The following is a 16,054-nucleotide window of genomic DNA, read 5'->3' as shown; positions in this document are numbered from 1 at the left end:
AATATAACAATCGTAATAACGCCACCAACGCACACGCACACTACTGTACTATGTCTTAAAGGGACATTCACCAAATAGTAACTTAATCCGTAACAATACAAAGATAGGTGGAGGGGCAGGTAGTGTTGCGGAAGCAGGGAGTCTGCAGAAGGACTTGGACAGGTTGGGAGAATGGGCAAAAAAGTGGCAGATGGAATACAGCGTGGGGAAGTGTACGGTCATGCACTTTGGTAGAAGGAATGAAGGAGTAGACTATTTTCTAAACTGGGAGTGAATTCAGAAGTCGGAGATGCAAAGGGACTTGGGAGTCCTAGTGCAGGATTCCCTACAGGTTAACTTGCAGGTTGAGTCGGTAGTAAGGAAGGCAAATGCAATGTTAGCATTCGTTTCGAGAGGACTAGAATATAAAAACCAAGATGCAATGCGGAGGCTTTATAAGGCATTGGTCAGCCACATTTAGATATGGGGCCCAAAACTGCTCACAATACTCCAAGAAAAGATGTGCTGGCATTGGAGAGAGTTCAGAGGAGGTTTACCAGAATGATCCCGGGAATGAAAGGGTTAACACGAGTGTTTGTTGAATCTGGGCCTGTATTTGCTGGAGTTTAGAAGGATGAGCGGGGGACCTCATTGAAACCTACCAAATATTGAGAGGTCTGGATACAGTGGATGTGGAGAGGATGTTTCCAGTCGTGGGAGAGTCTAGGACCAGAGGGCACAGCCTCAGAATAGAAGGACATCCCTTTCGAACAGAGATGAAGAGGAATTTCTTTAGCCAGAGGGTGGTGAATCTGTGGAATTCATTGCCACAGACAGCTATGGAGGCCAAGTCATTGGGTGTAGTTAAAGCGGAGGTTGATAGGTTCTTGACTGGTAAGGGCATCAAAGGTTACGGTGAGAAGGCAGGAGAATGGGATTGAGAGGGAAAAATAAATCAGCCGTGATCGAATGGCAGAGCAAACTTGAAGGGCTGAATGGCCTAATTTTGCTCCTGTGTCTTGTAACGCTGCATTTATAACAATTCAGAAATTCCAGGTAATTATGGCACAAGTGACGTACTATCAAGTTTGTCAGTCCTTGCTGGGATTTATTTTACTGCACAATGAACAAATTGAAAATCTGTGATCATAACACTGTCTATTAATGCAATGGCAAGACCTTTCAATTAACAATATGATCATTGCCATGGCAATTTAGATCATTATAGGATGTCACTGGAAGGCTCAAGTGCAGAAATCAATTGCTCAGTGCCCGAGGATTGTATTCTTACTGACTTTTTCTGAGAAGTTCATTAAACCTCACATTTTTTTTATATCCAGGTTTACTTTGATAGCCTCCTGTTTTATATTGTTATTCAGTGGACTCTGGTGCAAGGCAGAGATTGCAGCTGGAAACAAAATATGGCAGGGGATCGCACACAGTTCAGGATGAACCCCCTACTTAATGCTGATTTATATTTTGATTCTTTGGTTTCAACATGAAGTCATAAATCAATTTAAATCTGGCTCTGTGTTCTGTGCACATGGTATCAGATGAGTGGCTGTTAAATAACTTGTTCTTTTTTTTAAATTTTACTTATGGCGTGGTAACAGGCCCTTCCGTCCCAACGAGTCCGCGCCGCCCATTTTAAACCCAAATTAACCCACCCGTACGCCTTTGGAATGTGGGAGGAAACCGGAGCACCCGGAGGAAACCCACGCAGACACGGGAGAACATACAAACTCCTTACAGACAGCGACGGGAATCGAACCCCGATCGCTGGCGCTGTAATAATGTCGCGCTAACCGCTACGCTACCGTGTCGTGGGTGGGCATCTGACATTGGTTATATTGCTTCTAATCAGTGCTTTGCAGAAAATGGTGCCTTATCCATTGGGGATCAGAGGAGCTCTAATGCATGGCTGATAGCTTTGTGTCAGTATCTCTAGCTTTGCACTCTGCTGCTATGAATTTGAATCCCTGTTTGATTTGTTTTATTCACCGATACAATACAATGACAATGAAAGAACCAAGTCTGCTCTTGGAAAAGATTCAAAGATATGTGAAGTGATGACCATCTGTGCAAAGGGGTTGAGTTTTGAAGAAATGAAAAACGCTGAAGCTCTATGATTAAGGTGTTTTTGAAAAAAAAATTAAGATTTTGATCTTGTCTGCAAAACCGGAGAGCATGGAGTGAACAGAATCTGGTTCCAGATTTTTGGAGCTGCTGTGCTGATTTTGATATTGTAATTAATCTATCATGTTCTTCTATTTATTGTGAAGGGTGTTGTTGCAGTTGTTACTATATCATTGGCCAGGATTGTTTATGCTCTTGAATCTAACCTTGAAATTATCTAGATTGCACCTTTTAATAAATTCCAAGTACATATTGAAAAGACTGTTATAACAGTTTGTTGTCTCACTTTATTGATGTTTGGCTGCTTTTGTTAATTTAGAATCCATTGTTCCTGCTTGATTTTACAGGAAAGCTTTTTCAACTTAACTTGTAAAATCAATTCCAATACTTCAGTCCGTTTATTGTTTTTTGCATCAATTTCATGATGTGTAGATATGTTTTCTGTCTCATTTTTTAATTCTTTGCAACCCAGACTCAAAACCACAGATGGGTATGTGGCTTAGAAGTTGGAAGTTAAATGTATCACAAATCACTAGATTCTTGTGTCACTCATTGATGCACCCAATTTAACCTTAAAGTAGTGCAAAGAAAAAAAGAATTTTTTTTCGTGAAATGAATCCAAAATGTTCATCATGCTTCTGATACCTTCAAACTCGACAACTCTGGCATTTAGTTGATCCTGAGACCCTTCACCCTACAGGCTGCGGACTCCAGTTTGGTGCATACACAGTGGCAGCACGGATTGTACGTGAGTGGCTTTGGGTGAGGTGGAGGAGGTGACGTTTGAGCTCTCCAATCATGTGCGTGTGCAGTATATTTTGTCCCAGCTAATATTCTCCCCATTTTCATGAATTTCTGGAGGATTGCGGGAAAACCCGAGGGATCCCAACCAAAACCCTGTTCTACTTTTCCTAACAGCCTCGTGCACCTCGATAAGATCAAGTCCTTGTCGTCATCTTTTCTGACTGGATATTGAAGATTCTCCTTTCATCATAAGTCAATGTTTATTTCCAGGTCCAGGGATAAACATCTGCACTTCGTTGCAGACCAGCCTTATTATATAGTTCTGGTCATCAAGAGCAAAGTTTAATCACAGGTTCCTTTGACATGTTGCTGTTTGTTTTATATAGTTCAGCATTTTACTAGCTTTGTCACGTGAATGGATTTGTAGATGGACAACGCAAATCAAGATTATGGGTGGCACAATTGTACAGCTCAAGAGCTGCTGCCTCACAGCTCCAATAACCTGGATTCAATCCTGATCTTGAATGCTGTCTGTGTGGACGTTGTATGTTCTCCCTGTGACCGTGTGGGTTTTCCATTTGCTCCTGTTTCCTCCCACATCCCAAAGATTGCAGGTTGATAGGTTAATTTACCACTAGTGTGCAGATGATTGGGAGATGATGGGAGAATAAAATGGGATTAGTAGAGGATCAATGGTTATTTCAGCATTGGTTCAGAAAACAGTGAATACCCCAAGTTACATTGGGAGCAGAATATTCATGCAGAACATTTCACATTAAGAAGTGCATGCTATATTTATTGAGTTAAAAATACAGTGAAGTGAGGAGTTATATTGTTTTTATTAACCTTTGTTATTGTTAAGTTAATGCATAAGGATTTAAGGGAATTATTGGCTCTATTTGACTTCAGGGATGGGTATGATTCAAGTAGTGTGGGAAAATATTTTTTTCCCTTGGGATTATATATAGGCAACGTATTGAGTCAGCTGTGATGAATTTTCATTCTACTTTAATCTAGTTTTGTCTTTGCTTTTCCTTGGATATAGAGATCATGTTTGTTTCAAGTATGTCAGTTGATGGAGCACCATTGGTATCACATGATTACATTTCAAATAGGGTGAGAGTCCGGTGGGACAATTTGGGCCCTGGAGATGTGCACTTTCTGGCTGTCCTTGGTTCAGCTCTCAATACACAATTAAACACTGAGTCTTCTGACCAGTTCAGTCCCGTATATTGTCCCACTTTATCTCTCAGTGATTATATAATGCCTAGATCTAGTTTGGTAATGTTATTGCGATTATTTACAGTTATTTACCTTGTCCCTACGCTAAATCAACCTGATTTCCACTTTTGATGCACACAATACTTTCATGTTGTTTTGTGACCTGGTTTTTCTGGAAGATTATCTGAAATAACCACTGACGTTTAATCGATGAGATGGCTCCAAGGAAGTTGCCTTTTCACATTGAATGGCTTCTTTCTCTCTACTCCTTCTAAATTGAAGATTCTTTGGGAACCTGCATGGGTCCTTGGTATGCTAGTCTCTTTTGTGGAATATATGGAATGGTCGGTCTTTCATTTCCACTCGGGCCCTCTCCCTCTTTTATGTTTTGTTGGTGCCACTTCCTGCCCTCTTCCAGAACCCTAACATTATAAGATAACCTTACTAGTCACATGTACATCAAAACACACAGTGAAATGCATCTTTTGCGCAGTGTGTTCTGGGGGTAGCCTGCAAGTGTCACCACGCTTCCAGCACCAACATAACATGCGCACAACTTCCTAACCCATACGTCTTTGGAATGTGGGAGGAAACCGGAGCACCTGGAGGAAACCCATGCAGACGGGGAGAACGTACAAACTCCTTGCAGATTGCAGTCTGAATTGAACCCTGGTCACTGGTGCTGTAATAGTGTTGCGCTAACCGCTACACTACTGTGCCTGCCCTGTCTGCCAATTTCCACACTACTCTAACTTCGACATGATCCATCTCAACTCTTCCCTTCCCTTCTCAACTCTCTCTCCATCTCTGGGAACAGGTTGGTGATTAATATCCATAGATTTCCACAGCTACCTTGAATACATCTCCTTCCACCCTATTTCCTATTAGGTTCCATTGCATTTTCCCAGTTCCTTCAGCTCTCATGCTTCTTCTAATGGTGATGCCTCCCAGACCAGTGCTTCCAAGATGCTTTTCTTTTTCCTTAACCATAGCTTGCTCTCCACCATAGTTCTCAACTACATTTGTTCGATTTTCTGCACTTCCATTCTCATCCCCTCTCCCACTCAGACCGAGGATGGGTTTCCCACTGACCTTACCTTTCACCCCAGTATGCTCCATGTTCAACAGATCATCCTCCATAATGCCCATCATCTTCAGCTTCACGTCATCACCAGGACTATCTTCCACCTCCCTTCTCCTTGAGTTTTCTGAAATTGTCGTCCCCTCTACAACTCGCTGTTCATTTCCCTTTACTTGGCACAGTCCCATCCCACCGCAGGAGATCCAGCGCTGTTTATTTCATCCCTTCCCAGTATCCCGGAACCCAAATTCTCCGTCCAGGTGAAACAGAGACTCACTCGTGCTGCCTCCAGGTTCAGATGCATCTTGTGCTCGCGCTATCTTCTCTACATCAAAGAAATTAAATACCAACTGGACGACTGCTTTGTAGAGCACCTCTGTTCAGTCTGCAAGGGTTAGCCTGAGCTTCCGGTTGCCTCTCAGTTTAGATCTTCATTCCATTCTCGCTCTCTTCTGTTTTTTGCCTCCTACACTGTTCCAGCAAAGTTTAACTGAAGTTTGGGGCACAGCATCTCACCTTCCCACTGGGCATATTACAGCACTCATGACAACACTGAATTCAATAATTTCAGATAACCAATCTTTTTGTCTGTCTGAGTCGGTCAGTTCTGATGAAAAGCCATCAATCCATAATCTTAACTCTATCTTCTGTCACTGCAAATGCTGTGTGACCTGCTGGGGATTTCCATCATTGTTTTTATTCCAGAGAATGATGACTTGGAGGAAGGTTGCTGTTCGTTGAATTGTTTGTAGCTTAAATTAGAACCTTTTTATTTAATCATCTTTGAGGAGAGGATTTTTTTCCCTCCATATACGCTGGTGGTGGTTAGTGGGTGTAGAATCACCCACTGCATAATTTACTCTATTTACTAATTATCCTACTGAGCCTGTGGGTTCACGGGTTCTTTGGCATTGCTTTTTATATTGGCCTCGCGTGTGCTGTGCCGTTAGAACTGTGGAGATTGAAACCATCATGTGTGAATTTTTTTGCATCTTTGCTGAATTTTGAGGTGGAAAGCTTCCTTTAACCACTGCCATCCTCTACAGATATGCAAAGTAACTGCAATGCCTTTGAATCGGTGTTGGTGAAGTATTTTTAATTTAATTGGGATGCCACTTACTATTCAGTTTTGTTTTTCAGTATTTTGTGGTGGTTTGAAATTCATTCTGCTGGAGGCCAGACAGAGGCTCACTGAATTTAATAAAGCAAAGGTTTCCCTTCCCTAGAAATGAGGATGTGTATACTGTTGCAGGGTGGGGGATGCTCCTTAATTCGCTTACATGCTGCTGGGAAGCACTCAACAACTTCCATTCTACACGGGAGAAAACTGAACTTTCTTAGTTAATTTCCTCTGCTATGGATTTGTTCCATGCTTTTGTTTTGTGTGTCTGAGGATGTCCAGAATGGAATATAAGGAGGGAATAGTTTTTTTCTACAGAAGGTCTTGTGATGCACGTTAATTACTGTTGAGCCACAACTTATTTTCCTGTAGCAGCACTTTACATAACTAAATGAAATGTGGTGTATGGATGTTTTATTAATGCTGATTAAAATGTATCCTGAGCAAACTCCACTCTGAAAGGAGTACAGTCAAATTTTTTTTCAAAAAACATTGACCTGAATGTATGAGGAAATGGAGGAGCAGTATTGAGAGTGCAAAGGCTTTACTTTAAAGAAAAGACCACATTTTAAGAAATGTCTTGAGACTTTTTACTTACTATGGAAGCTATGTTCATAGCATTAGATTCCGCACCCCCCCCCCCCCCCCCCCCCCCCCACTCAGTGTAAAATAATGCAAGTGAGAAATGCAAAATTACCCATTTTTCTGTCAGGGATGTGGAAAGAGCTGGAAACTAGTGATTTTTTTTCCACATGCGCAGCAGAGTTATTACATTGCAAAGAGAAAGATTGGAATTGTACATGGCTGTGAGTATGGTGAAGATTTTGTGTCGAGTCCATTGTTAGAGATGAAAGAATTTAATTGTCTTAATAGTGCTTAAAAAGCAGAATTTAACATATTACTCCCCAGCTCAAAACAATGGCCTAACCTTTTGAAGATTCCACTGAACAATCAAATGTTTGTCAGTGGAACTGAATGCTGTTCGTTCACTGCTCAAATCTGCAAGATTTTTCGATCACAGATATTAATGTCTCAACGTTGTCTGTAAATGAACTTTGAGGAGTTCAACTTCAGCAAAGTGAATGTTACTGAAGATGTTGCTACAGTGGCATGCAAAAGTTTGAGCACCCCTGGTCAAAATTTCTGTTACTGTGAATAGCTAAGCAAGTAAAAGATGACCTGATTTCCAAAAGGCATAAAGTTAAAGATGACACAATTTTTTAATATTTTAAGCAAGATTACTTTTTTATTTCCATCTTTTACAGTTTCAAAATAACAAAAAAGGAAAAGGGCCCGAAGCAAAAGTTTGGGCACCCTGCATGGTCAGTACTTAGTAACACCCTCTTTGGCAAGTATCACAGCCTGTAAACGTTTTCTGCAGCCAGCTAAGAGTCTTTCAATTCTTGTCTGGGGGATTTTCGCCCATTCTTCCTTGCAAAAGGCTTCTAGTTCTGTGAGATTCTTTGGCCGTCTTGCATGCACTGCTCTTTTGAGGTCTATCCACAGATTTTTATGATATTTAGGTCAGGGGACTGTGAGGGCCATGGCAAAACCTTCAGCTTGTGCCTCTTGAGGTAGTCCATTGTGGATTTTGAGGTGTGTTTAGCATCGTTATCCTGTTGTAGAAGCCATCCTCTTTTCACCTTCGGCTTTTTTACGGTGTGTTTGCTTCCAGAATTTGCTGGTATTTAATTGAATTCATTCTTCCCTCTACCAGTGAAATGTTCCCTGTGCCACTGGCTGCAACACAAGCCCAAAGCATGATCGATCCACCCTCATGCTTAACAGTTGGAGAGGTGTTCTTTTCATGAAATTCTGTACCCTTTTTCTCCAAACATACATTTGCTCATTGCAGCCAGAAAGTTCTATTTTAACTTCATCAGTCCACAGGACTTGTTTCCAAAATGCATCAGGCTTGTTTAGATGTTCCTTTGCAAACTTCTGACACTAAATTTTGTGGTGAGGATACAGGAAAGTTTGGGGGGAAAAAAGGGTACAGAATTTCATGAAAAGAACACCTCTCCAACTGTTAAGCACAGGGGTGGATCGATCATGCTTTGAGCTTGTGTTGCAGCCAGTGGCACGGGGAACATTTCACTGGTAGAGGGAAGAATGAATTCAATTAAATACCAGCAAATTCTGGAAGCAAGCATCACACCATCTGTAAAAAAAAAAATACCCGAAGATGAAAAGAGGATGGCTTCTACAACAGGATAACGATGCTAAACACACCTCAAAATCCACAATGGACTACCTCAAGAGGCACAAGCTGAAGGTTTTGCCATGGCCCTCACAGTCCCCTGACCTAAACATCATCGAAAATCTGTGGATAGACCTCAAAAGAGCAGTGCATGCAAGACGGCCCAAGAATCTCACAGAACTAGAAGCCTTTTGCAAGGAAGAATGGGCGAAAATCCCCCAAACAAGAATTGAAAGACTCTTAGCTGGCTACAGAAAGCATTTACAGGCTGTGATACTTGCCAAAGAGGGTGTTACTAAGTATTGACCATGCACGGTGCCCAAACTTTTGCTTCGGGCCCTTTTCCTTTTTTGTTATTTTGAAACTGTAAAAGATGGAAATAAAAAAATAATCTTACTAAAAATATTAAAGAAATGTGTCATTTTTAACTTTATGCCTTTTGGAAACCAGGTCATCTTTTACTCACTTAGCTATTCATAGTAACAGAAATTTTGACCAGGGGTGCCCAAACTTTTGCATGCCACTGTAAATATTCAGTATGTACTGAGGCTAGAAATCTCTGTTGGAAGAGACCGAGAATGCAGTGGGGCGTTCTGTAAGTTACTTAATAAAGAGATGTTACCATCTCATTAAGATCTTAGAAATCCACTCATGTTTTATTATTTGATGGGTCTCTGCAACCAGATTTGTTTTGCTGGACCAATTTATTGAGGGAAAAGCTGATTGTTCCCCTTTCCACAATGGAGGCCTGAAATTTGGAGTTATTAGTAGATTTCTTTGTGCTTGCAGTTTTTCCTAACTTTACAACACACATTTGAGCATTTTCCCTATTTGATAAAGTATGGAACCTGCTTTCATTATGCTTATAGCTAGGCTTTTTACAAAGCCGTCTCCGTGGCTATTCCTGGCACATACGTGTTCAGCATTTTCTTTTTGATCATTGTTCAACCTTAAGTCTCAGTTTATTACTCGTGCTCTTCTAACAACAATTTATTGTGATTTCTCCTTCTTGCTCGCTTTCCTCTGCTCTTGCACTGTGCCACAGGGTCAACCATTTACTGTACTGAAATTCTTTTCCATAAGTCACCTCTGTGCTATATCTTTCATTGCCCAACAACAGATTTGGTCACTGGAAGGATTGTGTTTATCATCTCCTGTCTGAATGACATATTTTGGGGTTTGCTTCATGTGTGCAAGCCTCTATAAAACCTCAACAAATAGGTATGTTTAAGTTTTCCTTTTTAGTGCAAGGTTTTTTATGCCCAATCCTACCGTTCAATTTTTTGTACACTGTTTCACATTGACCTTTTTCCTGACCCAACCATTGGGGGTAGAAGTGTATGGCTTCTGTTCTTTCAAGGGATGATGGAATCACTGGCAATGTCAGCATCTAACACCCACTCCTTATTGCTCATGAGGGTGCAACCACCTGCAATCGAGTTATGACAAAACTATTCTCTCAGTGCTGTTATGCTCCTGGAATTTGCCAGTTTGTTACCAGGCCACGGTCAGGCCATGGCATATCTGTGCCTTTTATGTCTTTTATCCATCTTAGTTGCTGATTTTGGAGGATGCGGATGAAATGTTGGTGAGTTCCTGTTTTTAATGATGTAGATGGTTGCATTCTGTATGAAGATGCACTGTTGTGGAAGGAGTGAATGTTCAGGGAGGGGAATGTGGTGCCACTGGGTTATTTTGTTCATATGACTCTGGTGTTGTTGGAACTGGATTTATCCAAACAAGGACACGCACGAACAGGCGGAATAGAGGGATACAGATCACGGGCAGGCAGATAGAGTTAGTTTGACTTGGCATTGCGGTCGGCGCAGACGTTGTGGGCCGAAGGGCCCATTCCTGTGCTGTACTTTTCTACGTTCTAAAATAAGTGGATGGTTTTGTGTCCTGCTTATGACTTGTACCTAGCAGATGGTGGAAAGGTTGTGTTGAGCTGGGGGTGAGTCAAGTGCCATTGCATACACAGCCATTGACGTTTTCTTGTAGCTGTGGTCAGTTACAGCTTTAACATCAAGCCGGTTATTTTTGCCATGTTTCTGGAACTTAGCTCCTTTTTAAAGATTTGGACTGAGGTTGTTATGGTTTCTGGAGCCAAGTCCTGCTTGAGTCCGACTTGAATGAGCAGGTTGGTGCTTCTTGATGGTACAACTCATGAAGCCGCCTTTTGCTTTACTGTTTGAGATTAGAGCTGGCAGAATAGTACTTGCTTTTGTTGAATGTCCTGTCTTTTGTGCAGAAACCATTAACCTGAGCATTTACTCCCTCTGGCAGATGGATACCCATGTCTAGACTGTAATGGAATGCCTTGGCTGGAGGAGCAGTTAATTTTCAGGCACTAGATTTCACTGCATCTAAGATGGTGGCAGGCCTCAAGGCCTTTATGTGGTCCAGTGTACTCGACTGCCTCTGGATGTCACGTGGACTCTGAATTCAATCAGTTGAAGGCTGACTTTTTGTGATTGTAGGTGGGAGAGAAGATTAAAATACATCATCCATTGGAGCAGGAGAGGATATAATATCTGTAGTGTGATACTTGCTGTTTTCTGCATTCACACACAGGGTTTAGCCATTGTTGAGGATGGGGATATTTGTAGAGCCACCTTCACCTGTCGGTATTTAAATTTTCTTCTCCATTCATGACTAGATGAGGCAAGACTACTGCACCTCTTGTCTGTGTTCTGTCTATAGTTGTTGCTGCTTAGAATGCCTGTGGTACCAGGTAGTATAAACTCCAAACCGAGATATACCCTGGGCTGCTGTGGGAGGCAAGGGAGATTGCTGGGGCTCTGACAGAAATGTTCAAATCTCCCTGGCCACAGAAGTGGTGCCAGATGACTAGAGTACAACAAATGTGATGCTGTTGTTCAAGGAGGGCAGCAGGGATAAGCCAGGTAATTGCAGGTTGGCGAATCTAATGTCGTGGGAAACGTTGGAAAAACTGATGGGCAGGATTCATCTGCACCCAGAAAGGTAGGAATAGTCAGCATGGCTTTGAGGGGAGATCCTGTCTACTAATTTAATTCAAAATTTCAAAGGTAGTAAAATCAGAAAATGGTGGAAAAAAAAACTCACTAGGTTAGACAGTGTTTATGGAAAGAGAAACGGATAACATTGAACGTTATAGACCAGAAATACTTTGGGTCTGAGTTTCTCCAATGCTCCAGATATGGACAAACCAGTACAGGTTTCATTTTATGGTCTGTGCTAGTTACTAGTGTGCTTATTGAGTTTAAAAAGCTGGAGGGCAAGTCCCACTCCAGAGACTTGAGTGCAAAAATCTAGGCTGACACTCCTGGACAGTTCTCAAGGAGTGTTCCATTGCCAGAGGTACTGTCTTATAGATGAGACATTGGAGCGAAACCCCATCTGCTTTCTGAAGTAGATGTAAAAGATTCTGTAGTGCAGTTTTGAAGAGCAGGGAAGTTTCCCCTAGTGCCTGGGCCAGTATTTATTTCTCATCTTTCATTTCCCAATCTTTTCTGGTCAGTATCATTATTAGTCTACTGCTGTGTTTTCCCCCCACATTGTAGCAGTGCTTGCACTACAAAGGTATTTCATTGGCTGCAGCATGCTAAAAGAGTTGCAGAGAATTGTGAAAGAAATGGGGGGGGGGTGGAACAGAGCAAAGAAAAAGACACATTTATACAATGTTTTTTGTGTCTGCACAAGTCTTATTTGACTTGGTTATTATTGCTACACACTGAAGATAGTGATATTGTGAGATAGATGATTTAACCTAAATCCTATCCCTGTTCTGCATCCTGTAAACAAATAATGTTGAATTATATTTCCAATCTGTTTTCCTTGTGCTACTTTGCATTTATTGACATAGAGTTCAATCTGTGGATTGTCAGTTTGGGTTCCCAGCCCCCTCCAAGTGCCTCTATACTTGATCCATCTGCTTTTGACCATTTGCAGTAATTATCAAATTTTGGGCTGTCTTCTTTCTGCTTATACTTCAGTTCACTGCTACAGGTGATGAATGGCAAAGGTTGCAGCTGGTCCTTGAAGGACCCCTTCAGTTACCTACTGAAACAGATGCAGCACCATAAGTAACCAGTCTGCCTACTGTATTCTGGCTGGTTATCAGTGCATCCTTATAGTTGTCTATTGTGCCGTACTTTTCTGTGGTGTGGGCCAGCTTCTTGTACTGGATTGTATCAAAGCCTTTGAAATCTTGATGTCGATGGGGTTTGCATTGTCGAACAGACTCTGATCATTTTGACTGGTTTCTCATGTCTGATTGCCCCCCAATCCTTTTAAAATCTTTACACCTTTGATGAGATCTCCCTCCCTCCCTCCCTCCCTCCCTCCCTCCCATCTCCCACTTCATTTAAATAAATGCCATGCCAACTTCCAGTGATTTGATGTTTTTTCATATTTCATGTCTGTCGTGTCCACAATTTCTCTCTTGTTGGTTCTCTTTCAGAATAAATGGTTATGTTCCTTTCTCTGGTACTTCCTTATCAGTACTTAGTATTGGATGTTCCAGAAAATTAGCTGTTTTTGTCATGCCAACATGGGTTGCTCTTTCTATTGAATTAATACAAAGTAATCATACACTATATCTGGTTTTATGATGTGTTATGGTTGTTTGTTTGTAGTGGGTTAAGAGGGAAACACTGGTGAGAATAAAAAGTACCCTGATCTTCAGGCTTCATTTTATGTTTCTGAATATTAAGCCTCCATAAAAGTTACTTCCAAACATTTTTCATCAAACCAAAATTGATATCTTGCCTTTCTGAATCTCATTAAGAATCAATTTTTTTTGCTTTGAGAGAGCATTTCTGCCCACAAAACTTATTTATTTCCAATGCAAATTTGTCACTTCGACATAAATTTCAGAGAATGCATTTATAAAGGCCTTGGTGAAAACTTGTAAACTTCTGATTATATACAGTAGAAGTCTAATAATCTGCTACCCATCTGTTTGGTAATACCTAAGGTCAGAAACTGGTATCTGTAGTCTCTTGTGTCTTCATAATGTGCTCACCTGGTGCTGTTTGCTGTGCTGCTTAAAACTCACCCAGGTTCTGGTTTCCACACTGCCTTTAAACACCTGTTTAACTGGAAGATTTATTATAACACCATGCTATATGCAAATTCAAAGTGTGTTAGGTCATTAATAACATCCAACAGACTGGAAGATCTGCTAGTCCGACACCATCAAAGTCCCGACTGGGCCAGATTATATGACTTAATTGTCCCTGTAAATTGATTGTCCCTGTAAATTATTTCTGTTTTCTGAAAACTTTTAATTTCCACGTTGCCTTCTCAGCAACCTACATTTTCTTTGTGTTCATCATAAGATGTGAAACAAAATAAATGCCTAAAACTGTTATTTTTTTGGTATATTTGGTTTCAATTATAAGATAAAATTAAATTTTTAAATTTTATTTACAGCGTGGTAACAGGCCCTTCCAGCCCAATGAGTCCGCGCCGCCCATTTTAAACCCATTTAACCTACCCGTACATCTTTGCAATGTGGGAGGAAACCGGAGCACCCGGAGGAAACCCACGCAGACACGGGAGAACGTACAAACTCCTTACAGACAGCGACAGGAATTGAACCCCGATCACTGGCGCTGTAATAGCATCGCGCTAACCACTTCTCTACTGTGCCACCCAAGTTTAACAAACTGAGGAGCAAGGAAATTTTTATTCAGCAATTGAACTTGTATTTTATAATTTGAGTTTTCCAGTGACTGAATCATTGGGTGAGGGGTTTTAGGGAAGGTTCAGGAGAATACTTATTGCTTTTAAAATTTCCTCTGCTTTTAACAGTCAAATGTGTAAGTAAAGAGGTTTTCCCAGTGTAAAATGTTGAATTGATCAAGTTTAGGCCTTCCTCACATGTGCTTGTTACTTGGGGTTCAGATGAAGGAGGATCTGGGATGAATGCAACACGACAATTCCTCTTTGAAATTTCGGCAGTGGATTGTTACAGCGTTCAGTCAGTTTGCTCTTGTGATTTGAAGATGATTGGGAATAGCCTTTTAAATATGCATCCTTTTAAAAACATAGAAGCTGTTGGGCAATTGGTCTGATCAAACCTGAAGAAGAAAGGAAGAACCAGCCTGTGTCTCAGCATTGTACTGATTGTGTTCACAAGGACTAGAGTAGGCTTATAACCGTGGTTTCAGATTAAGGCATCTTCTGGGAAACTGAAGGAGGGGAAGTGGTGTTAAAGGTACAGGAAGAAATAATACTGAAATAGTACTCCAATATCTCAAGAGGGTTATTAACCCCTCTGATTGTTGCTGTCATCCAAGTGAATCATCCATGTTACTGAAGCAACAACAAGGTGCTGGAGGATCTCAGTGGGTTGAGCAGCATCTGTGGGAGGAGAGAAATTGTGGATGTTTCGGGTCGAAACCCTGCATCAGGACTGAGAGTGGAGAGGCAAGATGGCCAGTATAGAGAGGAGAAGGGGAGTGGCAAGAAAAGTCTGAGCTGATTGGTGGACTGAGGAAGGGTGTAAGATGACAGGCAGGTAGTGCCAGGTAGGTGATGTAAGTGGGGTTGGAGTTGGAAGACAGGCAAGTGAATGATAGATGGAGACAGACATGGAGACAGGGGGGGAGAAATACAGGAGGAGCAAGGTGGGGGGAGGGGAATGTGAAGGTAGGAGACAGCAGCTGGAGAGAGATGAGCAGGAAGACAAAGCACTACCAGAGCTGGATTGGGATAAGTAACGGAGGTGAGAATGGGAACCATAGGGGAGAGGTGAATGACAGTTTGAACCGGGTGGGGGAAAGGGGACAAAGATTGGTGGGAGAGTGGGAAAGGGGACAAAAATGGGAGGATCAGAAGGAGAGGGGAGGAAAAGTGGTGTGGGGGGGGGAGGGGAAGGAAAGGAAAAGGGATGGGGGAGGTTACCTAAAATTGGGAAAACTCAGTATTCATGCCATTGGGTTGTAGACTACCCAGGCAGAATATAACGTGTTGCTCTTCCAGTTTGCGTTGGTCAAGGATGGACAGGTCAGTATGGGATTGGGAAGGGGAGTTGAAATGGTCTGTAATTGGGAGCTCAGGATGGCCATTGCGGACTGAGCGTAGGTGTTCTGCGAAACAGTCGCAGAGTCTGCGCCTGGTCTCACCGATGTAGAGGAGGCCACATTGGGAGCACCGAATGCAGTAGACAAGGTTGGAGGAGGTGCATGAAAACCTTTGCCTCACCTGGAGGGACTGTTTCGGTCTCTGGGTGGTGGTGAGGGAGTAGGTGTAAGGACAAGTGTTACATCTACTGTGAGAGGAGGGGAAAGTGCCAGGGGTTAGGGGTGCATTCCTGTTGTTGAATTTGTTATATATTTCTCAGTGTAGAGAAAAAACTGTTGGGAGGGAAAAAAATCATAATTGCATCAATTTTTTTCAATGTCTACCTTGTTTCCATGCCTTCCATGGCTAAACAGTCTGTCCAGAAATGATCTGATAAAATACTTTTTTTTTCTGGAAGGAGAATTGCTCACCACTAATGCACTGTGAGATGAACCTTCGCTGTTCTTGCTTGATATAGGCCTCTGCAATAAATGTGTTATTAGTTGAGAGTAGTCAAAAA

General features: G+C 41.8%; 1 protein-coding gene across 11 annotated transcripts in view; it reads left to right on the top strand.

The window, feature by feature from the left end:
• Window positions 1–16,054, top strand: part of LOC127568539 (transcriptional-regulating factor 1-like) — a 202,234-nt gene that overhangs the window by 60,157 nt on the left and 126,023 nt on the right. The gene's annotated exons all lie outside the window — the stretch shown is intronic.

Source organism: Pristis pectinata, chromosome 3, assembly GCF_009764475.1.
Source record: "Pristis pectinata isolate sPriPec2 chromosome 3, sPriPec2.1.pri, whole genome shotgun sequence".
NCBI lineage: Eukaryota > Metazoa > Chordata > Chondrichthyes > Rhinopristiformes > Pristidae > Pristis > Pristis pectinata.
Note: the sequence above shows the minus strand (reverse complement) of the source record. Positions and strands in the feature narration are given on the sequence as shown.